Genomic DNA, 13284 nt, shown 5'->3' with positions numbered 1-13284 from the left:
ACAACATTTTCCTTATGTCTGTCTGAGAGCCCATCAGAATGACTTTTTTGTCCATATTTCTACAACAGTTTGTTCAGGATGAGTTAGGGATTCTCTGAAAAGTTTGACACTTTTGCTATAGACCTCTTCTTTTCCTGATTGACTAGAATCATCCTTAATGGTGCAGTGTCAGCAATGTAGGCTTTCCTAGCATGCATCCCAAAACTCTTACAGTCTCTACTTGTGACCCAGTTACAAAGCCACCTGCACATTTTTAGATATTTGTGACAGCAGCAGCCCACCGCTGAATGTCAATTTTTATCTCAGTGCTTAGATACTTCTCTGGTAACAGTAATGTGGATCTCAGTGTTAGCAAGACTGACACCTAGAGGAATGCCTCCCAGAGAAGGAGAACCATTCGCCCTTGTCAAAAACAATCACTGTCTGAGCTCAAGGGGAACTTCCTCCTCTTTGATCATGCCCATGGGAAGATGTCTTTCCTTGTTATCTCTAAACCCAAACTCCTAGATCACAGCATTTCAAGAAACCACTTTGGATCATACAAACGTGCAGAGGTATTATCTTCAGTTCATCAACACAGTCCATCGGCTGTGATCAGCCTACTGCCCACAGTCGCTTTCAGTCCAAAAGACAAAAGGCAAACCACTCTACACACAGACCAACCAACTGGGAGGCCACAATACCAGGACAGAACCTTTGAATGGTACATTCATCGGACATACCAAGTCCTCAAATTGTACTTGAGAATTCTTGGAGAGCTCCCTATATCTTCCTAGGTATGATGGCACTTTAATCGACTCAAATATTAACTCATAGTTTGAAGACTGAGCTTTCCAACAACCTACAAACACTATTACTGCCAACCATATTCTTGATTTCATAAATGGCCAAAATTCAGAAAGGAAAAATTGATGCAGTTTCGTAAAATGGTTTTGAAACAGTGTATTTAAAAATATGTAACCTTTTTATTCCCTGAGGAACAACTGAGAACTGACCAACGACATTGCGTAGAATATGTCTCTTAATTTTGAACTCGTGTGAATTCCCGAGGAAATGTAATCCCTGTGTTTCAGAATCATTTTCTTTTCAGTATTGCACATATTTTGTGAGTATTATTTTATGTCCATAAAGTTTTCTCATTTACAAAAAAACCTATCAAAATATATTCCAATTGATCACCGTTGAAATGGAACCCAATCTGGTAAGTTCCCCAGGGGCCAATGCTCAAGTGTGTTATAACCTTGAAAAAACACATCGTCATCTCTGTTGACAAAAAACATCTAAAGTGCAAGAGTGTATTCAAAAATGATTTGAAGGTATGTGAAATAAGTCATTTAAAAATATTATGTAGGTTGCCGAAAAATAAAGCTGTCAGAAAATGCACACTTCAATTTATCTGATATAAACAAAAAGAAAGATCGTATATTATACAGCCTATGTGGCAGTCTATATTCAGTTGTTGCAATATTTGCAAGTAGTTTTTCCTTTCAAACAAAGACTCAAAGAAATACCCATTTTTAGTTTTTGTCTCTAGAACATCAAGTTTAGCACCCGGCAGTGGTGGGTATAGATAATCCAGCAACACAAATTGCTGGGGGTCCTGAGCTAAACATTGCTGCTGTCAGGCAGAAGCCATACCTACCTGAATCGAGCAAATAGGCTTCAGGTTCTAGAAGGAAGTCTATTGTAGCAAAGTGCTGTTTCCCCAATATCAGTTCCTCTCTAGCTGATTAGTCTAAGCCCTCTTACTCATAATTCACTTAGGATAAGCAAGCCTAAGCCATTTCCGGTAGATGAGCAGAGAAGTTTGCTTGGGGCTCCGAGAGAGATGCTTTCTGGCTTTTATCAACATAAGTCAGGTTTACTTTCTCCTCCAAGTCATGAATGAGAAAAATGTATCCTGCGCTATTGACAGGTGTTTCATAACCGTGGCTGAACTTGCCTTAGGACAGAAGGAAAGGCTGACCTGACGATATTATTAACTGCTGGACTGACCAGTCTTGAAGACCACTCACCTCTGATTTCTTTCTCATGTGAACGTACATGTTTCCATAATGTTCACATCCATTTGAGTTTAAACTCCTATTACTTTCTGCCAAAACCATCCTAACAGATATTCTTTCTTTTCCTCTTTATTTTTTATATCAAACCATACAATGGGAAAAGCTGATAAGATTTCAGCCCTCTCAGGAAAATATGGACAAGAATTCTATGCTATTCTCTCCCCACTATTGGTCCTCTGCATAAGAAGAGTGCATACTGTTTAGGTGGCTAGTGAGCACGAGGGAGGGTCAGGTCTAGAGAGCTCTAGCTCGCTCCTGCACCAAGGGAGAAAGGGAGAACTCCACCCGCCATGTTGTTGTACGATACTGCTGGGCAGGTGTCTGTTCTTCCCACAGGTGGCTCCCAGGTGCCTGACTGAAGAGTAGAGAGAAGAAAATAGAGCTTTCCTGCTCAAACTTCTCACACTTGCTGATCAAGCTTCACCAGTAATAAAGTTAACACTATGCATTATAATGTACTCTATGTATATGAGTCCAGTCACAATTGGCTCAGAATCAAGGGATATTAATTAACACCTTCAAAGCATGGCAGAAGTGTTCGTATCTGAGTACTGGGAGAGGGGGAGGGGGACCTTCATTGGGTAACTTTTATACAACTGACTATTCTAAGTATTTTGTGCATGTTATCTCTAACCTTCACAAAATACCAAAACATTATTCCTAATCTTAGATGAGCTAAGATTTAAAAAGGAAGTAATTTGTTGATAAGTATCAAAGTTGAGATTAGAGCCAAAGCCTGTCAAATTCCAAGAGCACATTCTTCTCACTCTGATGCAAAAGGGGATTTGTTCCTTACAAATCTGCACCCCTTACTTTGTATAGCAAAAACAAAATGAAATTCATCTTTTGAGCGTTGGATCTTCATTTATAACAACTTATTCAAAGTCCATATTTTAAGATGTCATAGTGTCTTTGGAACAAGGGCTGTGCAGCTGCTTCATGTACGTTAGTCATTTCCTTCCAGTAATACTTCAGTTTTCCCAGTACTAAGTAAGCGGACACAAGAGCGGGAAAATGCCCCGGCAAAGGTTCTAGAAGTTTTGTCACAAGAAGCATGATAAAGGCTGTGGGCTGCAGGCCTAAGCAAAAGGTCTTTTACTACCCAGTAGCCGAGAATAATCCTTGTAGGCTCAGCACTATTGGAATGTGCTTCTGGGGATTTCCACATTTTTCATGCAGCCAGCCCGTGAACTCATCCCTGATGTGGCTCAGGATTTGTAGTCAAAAGATTTGTGCTTGACCCTCTAATCCACCAGCCGCGACATTATGTGACTAGGCGTAGCCACGTATCTTTTTAAATTTCTTCCTCTAAAATACTGATTATATGAGGTCACAGTCCTAGTTGAAAGGATGGTGGTGAGGATTCTTTAAAATAATATATGTATAAAATCAATTGCAATTCTTGACATATAGTAAGATGCATTAAGATTTTCCCTCTGCCTGTGAAAGGTCCATGTGGTGTCTATTTACGACAGAGCATAATGAAAAGTTTTCATTGATGGCTATCTTCCGCATCTTATGAAAAATAGATTCAAAGAGCTTCTAATCCAACTCGATTCAATTAAGAATGTATCTCATTTATTTAACAAGCTGTGAGGAAATACACAAGAATAAGCCAAGTAGACAGTCGCTTAAGTAATTCTAATGCAGTCTATCAGGTGTCAATCAAAATCATAAACAATCATAATATGAGATAGTTACCATCTCTTTGAATTGTTCATAATCCTATAACATTTGAAATAATGGAAGCTATTAGGATGGAACAGAATGATGTGATTGTTTATGTAAAAAATAATATATTCATAGCAAGCAAATAAGAGTAAAATGAAAAGTCATAAAAGAGATTTAAGAAAACGTTTCTATCAAAAATACAAAAAGGTTACTATTTATAGCCTTAAATGTTTGACGTCTTTAAAAATAAATATTAAGGTACTTGAATAGAGATTTCACAGTAAAAGACATACAAGTAGAATGTGTGCTTAGTTATAATTCTGGTATTACAGGAGGAGAGAGTGAATTTTGACAATTGGTCATCTCCACTCATAATCTTAAAGACACAACAAATGTGAAAAAAAAAAGCATTTTTTAACATATATAACATTTTTGTATATATAAAATACTTTGTGTATATATATATATATATAATATGTATATCTGCATATATAACATGTGTGCATGTCTATATAGATTAAATGTATATGATCCATTATACACAAATGTTATATATAGAAAGATATATATATATATACATACAATATATACACAAATATCTATATCTATAGATCTATATCTAGATCTATAGATAGTATCTAAGAAGACAAAACAACCAGTAGAATCTTGTATTTTGGGGCACTTTACAAGTTCACCAAAGATTTTCCTATGTTGCCGTATTTGATTATTATATGAATCCCATGAGTAGAATTTAGCTGAGATGACATTTGTTGAGAAGTCTTTAATTGTTGACTTGAAAGGATCTCTAATGTGCCAGCAACCCAGGACTCCATCAATGCCCCGTGTGTTGTTTGCATCCCTGCTGTTGTGCTCTCCCGTGAAAATATTATCAGTACGTTTTCGAGCTGTCTTTTCAGAGTTTACAAAAAAACAAAGACCTTAAAACAGTCTCTTCCACAGAACCAGTTTTATTTTGGTTTCACAAAAAGATTCCTGTCCTATGCCGCAGGCATCCTTGCTTGCTTTTTTTCATCCCTGAACTTCTTGGAGCAGTAAGAAGTATGTATTCAGGAACATAACACCTCTAAGCCAACAGAACCTGGTCTAGTTTCCATCCCCAAACCCTATCACCAAGGCTTTAAGTGGTTACCAAACTTGTTCTTTAGTGTGAAAGTTTGCATCAAATCATCGTGAAGGAATTTATCTTTAATTAAGTACATAACACAACACATAACCCACTAAGCACCTGCTCTGGGTAAGGCCTGGGACAAAGAGCAAGCTGGATCAGAGCTAAGGATTACTTTGGCAATTTCTTTCTGTAACAAACATGGAAATCACAGACACAAAACTATGTTTTACTTCTCCCATTTCTCCCCTATTATAATAGCTCTACTGAGATATAACTCACACACTATAGAATTCGCCTGCGTAAGGTGTACTATTCCGGGCCTTCTAGTATATGTGCTGAGATGTATCACCATCGGCACAATCTGATTTTAGAATATTTTCATCAGCACCCAAACGAACCCCTTACCTGTTAGCAGGCACTCCCCGGTCTCTGTCTACTCTCTCCTACCCAGCTCAGGGCAAACCCCAGTATATTTTGCATCTCATAGATTTGATAGATTTTCTTTTTTCTTGGATGTGTACTTAGGAGTGGAATGGGCGGGGTCGTATAGTAACATTTTAAAGAATTGACAAACCATTTAGCAAAAAAGTTATACCATTTTTACATCCCCATCAAGCATGCGTGACTTTTTTTTTAACTGAATATCCTAAGTTAGATTATAAAGTTTGTTTTTCCTTATTTCACACTGAAAATAAATTTATGAACTGGTCTTCAGTTACTCTGATATTGATTTCAAAATATAATGTCCTTTTTTTTTTTTTTAATTTTCAATTAGTTTTTCAGGTCTTTAGTTTCCCATGGCCCAGCTGACTTTTTTTTTTTTTTTTAATTTTTTTTTTTCAACATTTATTTATTTTTGGGACAGAGAGAGACAGAGCATGAACGGGGGAGGGGCAGAGAGAGAGGGAGACACAGAATCGGAAACAGGCTCCAGGCTCTGAGCCATCAGCCCAGAGCCTGACACGGGGCTCGAACTCCCGGACCGCGAGATCGTGACCTGGCTGAAGTCGGACGCTTAACCGACTGCGCCACCCAGGCGCCCCCCGGCTGACTTTTTTAAGAGTAATCATTTTTCTAAGTGTTTTTTGTTTGGGAATTAAGCATGTTAGTCAGTAGTCAAAACAACGCGTATCTTCTATACTTTGAATACATTGATGTTTTGCTGTGGTCAACTTTTGCAAATAATCCAAGCTGTGTAGTTTGGAAAAGTGAATGTGATTCTTCGTAATGAGCTACAGTTTCTTAGAATTAGTTCCATATTATTCATAGGATGATTTCTTCTCCCATTGTTCATGGTTAGTATTAATCTCATAGTTTATTGGGAAGATATATGCACTAAATCATAAAGGGCTGGGGGAAAAAAGACTGGCATATAGAAACAATTCAGTATCTTTAGCTTTTCATATTCAGTCATGTTTAGACAGAAATGTCCTTTTACAATTTGTACCCTTATCTATTTCTTCTTGGGTTCTTCATTGTTTGCTCATGTATCCAGATGTTGTGCTATTTCACTTGTATATAATGATGTCAAAACTTCATCATTGAGTGTCTTTCATTATAATTTAATGACTCTATTTACTAATAATGTTAAATTAATTCTAATTTGTCTGACTCTCCTATTGGCACATTTACTTTCACTTTGTTTTAAGCTGGAGTGAAAATAGAGCTTTGTTCATTAATTTTAGATTTTTCAGAATCACGTTGATCATCTGTGTTTTTCTAAACAAATATTGTTTGATGTAATTTGTTGATCCATTCTAGAAATTAAGGTCTGCTGACAGGATAATTTATGTCAATAGTGTTTATTATTGTGATTTTTCCTTGTGCTCTACAATGTCATTCTATGGTATGCTGTTTTCTCCTCCTCGATAATCCTTTGTACCATGTATGTTATAAATGAAAGTTAAATTTGTCATGTGACTTGGAATTTTATTTTATGCGTAAGTTGAAACAAATTCAGAAAAGGCAAACAAACAAACAAAAAAAGACTATTTAATTTTTTAAAATTTATAATCTCCTAAAAAGTTACTGGCTTTGGAAGCAGCTACTGGAGACATGCATCAAATATATTTATTGCAAATTGCTAGCCAGTTGGGAATGAAGGAAAAATAATCAGAATTTCCCATGAAAATGCTGACAGACACTCTTAAAAGAGTCATTTTCATAGAACTTTTATATGATGGCTGTCTCATAATAATTTGTTGTCATATTGACTATTTTATGATAGTTTTCACAGACATCTAGGGTGGTCAACTCACTGGCTCCCAGTAACACTTCAGTTCTTCGTTCACAGAAAGAATTATCTATGAGTTTGGACTTTTAGAACTCAGCTTTCCTGTTAACGAAAATGAAAATGACAAAAATAAATTAGATTATTCAACTAGAGTTGAACAGTTGGTGTCCTCGTGTTCTTAGAACAATGGTTGTTGTCCCCTCTAGAACACAAGGGAAATAATGTCTTTCCCAAGTAGACTTACTAAAAACAATTTAGAGTCATTTAATAAAATGTACAACCTTTATTAAAAAAAAACAATATGGAGGTTCCTCAAAAAATTAAAAATAGAACTACCCTATGACCCATCGATTGCACTACTAGGAATATAGCCAAGGCTAAAAAAATGCTGATTCGAAGGGGCACATGCACCCTGCTGTTTATAGCAGTGCTATCAACAATAGTCAAATTATGGAAAGATTCCAAATGTCCACTGACTGATGAATGGATAAAGAAGATGTGGTATATGTATACAACGGAATACTACTCAGCAATCAAAAAGAATGAAGTCTTGGGGCGCCTGGGTGGCGCAGTCGGTTAAGCGTCCGACTTCAGCCAGGTCACGATCTCGCAGTCCGTGAGTTCGAGCCCCGCGTCAGGTTCTGGGCTGATGGCTCAGAGCCTGGAGCCTGTTTCCGATTCTGTGTCTCCCTCTCTCTCTGCCCCTCCCCCGTTCATGCTCTGTCTCTCTCTGTCCCAAAAATAAATAAACGTTGAAAAAAAAAATTAAAAAAAAAAAAAAAAAGAATGAAGTCTTGCCATCCGCAACAACATGCATAGAACTAGAGTGTATTATGCTGAGTGAAATAAGTCAGAGAGAGACAAATACCATATGATTTCACTCATAGGTGGAATTTGAGAAACACAACAGATGAACATAAGGGAAGGGAAGGCAGAATAAGATAAAAACAGAAGGGAGGCAAACCCTACGAGACTCTTAAACACGGAGAACAAACTGAGGGTGGCTGGAGGGGAGGTGGGTGGGGGGATGGGCTACATGGGCGATGGGCCTTAAGGAGGGCACTTGTTGGGATGAGCACCAGGTTTCATCTCATGTAAGAGATGAATCACTAGGTTCTACTCCTGAAGCCAAGACTATACTATATGTTAACTAACTTGAATTTAAATACGTAAATAGTTCTGAATAAATAAATAAAATGATAAAAAGAGACCTGTGAGTAGGAGCTATCAGTTGTCACCAATATTCCTTCCTTCCATGGACATGGGGCAGTTTTAGCCTGGACACAGGGGCCTGGAATGGAGGCCATGTTTGCAGGCTACCCTACAGTTGGATGTGGCCATGTGAAAGAGCCATGTCAGCAGACGTTACCAGGTAAATGGAAGTCATTTATAAGCCCATCACTTGCCACACCCTCTTCTTCACCTCTGGCTCTATACTGCTGTGTGGAATGTGGAGACCACGCCGCACCATGAAAATAGGAACTACTCTAAAAGGAACCGGTGATGTTCTATCTTCACCCATGATGGTTTGCCGCAGGGCATTGAGTAGGGGCAAGAAGGGCTCAGGCTCTGGAGCTGGATAGCCTGTGTTCAATCGTGGGACAGTTAATTTCTCCATCTCAGCGTCCCCATTTGTAAAATGGAGATAATAAGACCTGTAGGGTTTTGTGAGAATTAAAAGAATCAGCAAATGGGAAGCACTCAGGATAGTGTCTGATACACGACAAATGCTAAAAATGATCAGCCATTCTTGCCCACTTGAGAGAATAAACCTCTATCTTATTAAACACATTGCCTTTCTATTTTCTTTTCTGCTAATCACAGCCAAACTTACTTATTTTTTTTTAATTTTTACTTATTTATTTTGAGAGAGAGAGAGATAGAGAGAGCATGAGAGGGGAGGGGGAGGCAGAGAAATATGGAGAGAGAGAATCCCAAACAGTCTTCCCACAGTCAGCAAAGAGCCCAATGTGGGGCTCAGTCTCATGAACTGTGAGATTATGACCAGAGCTGAAGTCAAGAGTTGGACGCTTAATCGACTGAGCTACCTAGGCACCCCCAAACTTAACCCTTAATTAAAACAACATGCAGACATCAATTGCAAGGATAATGTAGGTCTTCATAAATGCATTTTTAAACCAATTGAAGAGTCTATCCAGCTTCTCCAAGGATACCACAAAGGCAATACTGGGAAAGAAAAAAAGAGAGAGAGAGAGAGAAAGAGAAAGCATGTTTAGTATTTACATACTTGTGTTGCTATGAAGATAGATAATAACTTTTCCAAGTCAGATTTTCCTTCTCCATTCAACCTGAGAGCCAATGCCATTGTGGGCCTTTCTCTAAGCATTCTAGCCTGGTTATTTATGCTATGCACACACACACACGCATGTGTGTATACACACAAACACACACTTATATGTGTGCAAATATACACATATATGTGTGATCCCATTGTGGCTATTGGTGAGACACTGTTCTGCCTTTTACATTCATAGTTAAAAAAGAGGGAAAAGACCAAAATCATAGATTCTGGCAAAAGCATGATCGAAAGTGTGAAGTTTCGGTGAAAACTTTTGGTTCTACTCTCTTAGAATGTAAAAGATTGTATTTAAAAATAAATTATTTAATTGAAATTCCAATAACATATTGTTTTAAGTTTTTGGTAACTGTATTGTTTTTGTAATAACAACAGCAACAAACAATGAGCACTAAATACATTTTTCTGTGACGATTTCCCTGACTGGGAACTCATGGAGGGATTTTGTCTAGTTTCTCTGTCTACATGAATCGTGTTGTACCTGTCACATAGCTAGTTTGCAATAACTAAGTATTGATAGAATGAGTACATGAATGGGTTTCATAGGCTCCCAGGGCTGGTAGTGACTCCACTATACATAAAAGAAAATTAAGGCTCCAAGAAATATGTGGAGTCTTGCTTAACAACTTGTAGACACTTCAGGGTAGAAACAAGACAAGAGCTCTGGTCCCCTGTTCCTTAATCCCATAGAATCTGTTTAACCCCCCACCATATGTCTGAAATTTTAGGAGTGAGACCTTTAATTTTTTTCTCCCATTTTTTAAGTGGTGCTGAATGATGGGGGGAAAGAAGGATACAATTCAAACCAACGGTGATGAAAATAAATTAGTAGGAGGCATCTTGAAGGCCCAGGAACTAATAACCATGCATGGCAGCAGGCGTATGTTTTTCCTGGCACACTTTGACTCCAAATGTAAGCAAGTGCAGAAGTTGGTATTTCGTTACTTTAAGCATTTGTATTATGACGTTTGTATATGTCAGTGGTGTGTAGGAAGAAAGATTAAAAAGAAATTTCTTGTTATAACATATTTTGAAATGTTCTATAATTCTACAGTACAGTTTATTTTTCACTCCCTTTGTCAGCATGCAATTCTGACAATTTGGAGATAGAAAAATCCCTTAACAGACAAATCCTTTGACACAAATTCTTATGTACATAGAATATCTGACATGGGCTGCCCACATTTGAGTCCTGGCTTCATTCCATAGCTGTGTGACTTTGGCATGCGAAATAACATTTTTTTTTCTTATCTGAAAATGCACTGTTGAAATTTTCAAAAACAATTGTCGTACCTACCTCATCAGGATGTTTTGAGTGTTGAACACGACAATATAGATGAAGCATCGAGCACGGTGCCTGATGCTTTTGAATAGTCTATCAGGAAATTATTTCAAACTACTTGAACACCCAGTGGCTTAAAACAATAGGCATTTATTAATACAGTTTATGGATCCATGGAATGGAAGTATTGACTGACTTGGGCTCAGCTGGGCAATTCTGCTGATCCTAGCTGGCCTCAGGCATGCATCTGAAGATTGAATGGGACCCTCTGTTCTAGCTTAGAGTTGGCTGGAGCTCTTAACTGGGGCAACTTAACTGAGGAGACAGTTCTGTTCTCATGTTCCTCATCCTTCTCCTGGTACTTAGCCAGCTAACCCCAGCATGACCTTCTCAAAGAAATGGTGACAGCATCAGAGCAAGGAGCCCAACATGCAAACACTTTTCACAATTTTGCTTGCTTAATTTCTGAAAATGTCTGCTCGGCCCAAAGCACATCTCATGCGAAGATTAGGCTTAGAAATGTATCCCTCCAAACCATGTCCCTTGGTATGAATGAACTGCAGAGTTAAAGGAATGAAGGGGAAAAACGACACGTTGGTGCCAATAACACAATCTATGACAATCACTCAATTGTACAACACTGAATCATACGAGTTCTATAATTTACTTCCTGAATCTTCACACGTAAAATGCCTTATTTTTTCTGAATCTATTGGTTGTCGCAGAGTATTTGATCAAACTGTTTCTAATATAATGAGGCTTAATGAGTGTCTCAACAGCTCAGAGCAGCCTATGTCCTTCCCAACCATCAGAAATGGGAAACTCAACAGTGAAGCTCTCATTCTCTCATTTTCAGGTGCCTTTCTTTTTTTTTATTTTTTTTTTTAATTTTTTTTTCAACATTTATTTATTTTTGGGACAGAGAGAGACAGAGCATGAACGGGGGAGGGGCAGAGAGAGGGAGACACAGAATCGGAAACAGGCTCCAGGCTCTGAGCCATCAGCCCAGAGCCCGACGCGGGGCTCGAACTCACGGACCGCGAGATCGTGACCTGGCTGAAGTCGGACGCTTAACCGACTGCGCCACCCAGGCGCCCCTCAGGTGCCTTTCTTTAAGGTCACTCTTTTTTCAAACATAACAGTTGGCATTGTTTTCATGGGTAGAACCTTGAGTACACTCGATTTCTTAGCCTTTCTTTTTCCTGTCTGTTCTTTGGATGGAGTAATTTCTACTGATCTATCTTTAACGGAACTTTCTTCTGTTGAGTCTCTTTAGTAAAGTTTTCATTCTGTTCTTGTATTTTTTAGCTAAAGAGTTGCCATTTATTTATTTACATAGGTTCTGCTTTTCTGTTGAGATTCTTTCATTCATTCATTAAGATCATTCTTTCCTTTAATTCTTTGAGCATATTTTTAACCTTGTTTTTTGAATGTATTCATAATATATACTTTGAAGTCTCTATCTGCCACACATAACAAATGGACACACTTAATGTCATTTCTACCGATTGTCTTTTTTTTCCTGAGTATGGATCATATTTTATGATTTCTATGTATGTCTTCTAATTTTGTATTTAAAACTAGATAGCTCAGGGGTGCCTGGATGTCTCAGTCAGTTGAGCATCCAACCCTTGATTTGGGCTCAGGTCATGATCCCAGAGTTGTGGTACGGAACTCTGCATCAGGCTCTGTGCTGGGTATGAAGCCTGCTTAGAATTCTCTCTCTCTCTCCCTCTGCTCCTCTCTCCCACTTGCTCTTACTCTCTCTTTCTGTCTCAAATAAAATAAAATAAAATAAAATAAAATAAAATAAAAATAGTTCAGATGCAGATACAGCCACTTTGTATTCTGTTATATTGTTTTGATTATTTTAATTTTTGTTCTAATAAGTCAGCAGTTAACTAGCTTGAACCCAAACCACAATGCCACCTCCATGGTGCATATCAGCTGAAATCACCGCATACTTCATACAGCTTCAAGCTGCCACTATTTCAGTCCCGTCTCCTTGGGGTGTCCCTTTTATGTTTACAATTTTGTCGTCAGTGAAGATTTGGGCGCTGCTCCCAGTCAGATTTTCGGACTCATCTTCTCTCAGTTCTCTTGATTTTGCAAATTCTTGCCCTAATTGCTCTGCTCACCTCCGTCTCTGTCCTTTGACGTCTCAAGCTAGTAAGGCTCAGCTTTTTGCTACGTGAGTTATGTATTTGGAAAATGCTTTCAATAATAATACTTACAAAAACAGCACACTCATGGATCTCATATAGTGAAATTCTGTTTTTTAAGGATAGGTTCTCACAGTTCTCTGCTTGCATTTTCATTAAGTCCCTTCAGTCTAACCGCCAGCGTGCATGATCAGCCAAGGCTTTTCACATAGGAATGGTCAGATACTGGGCCCAGTTCTCTTCCAGGACAAAATTCTGTTTTTTGACACCTTGAGCTAATAAGTTTTTGAGTTTCTGCTGCCAACTCATGGGGAGTGCCCTACAGCAACTAAGCCACAAACTTGCAGTCATTACCATTTACTGTTGGAGGTTTTTTAAGAATAAACTCTCCCCTGGCTTCTGTCTGATTTTGGATACATTCCAGTGC

Source organism: Leopardus geoffroyi, chromosome B1 (genome assembly GCF_018350155.1).
Source record: "Leopardus geoffroyi isolate Oge1 chromosome B1, O.geoffroyi_Oge1_pat1.0, whole genome shotgun sequence".
Classification (NCBI taxonomy): Eukaryota; Metazoa; Chordata; class Mammalia; order Carnivora; family Felidae; genus Leopardus; species Leopardus geoffroyi.
Note: the sequence above shows the minus strand (reverse complement) of the source record.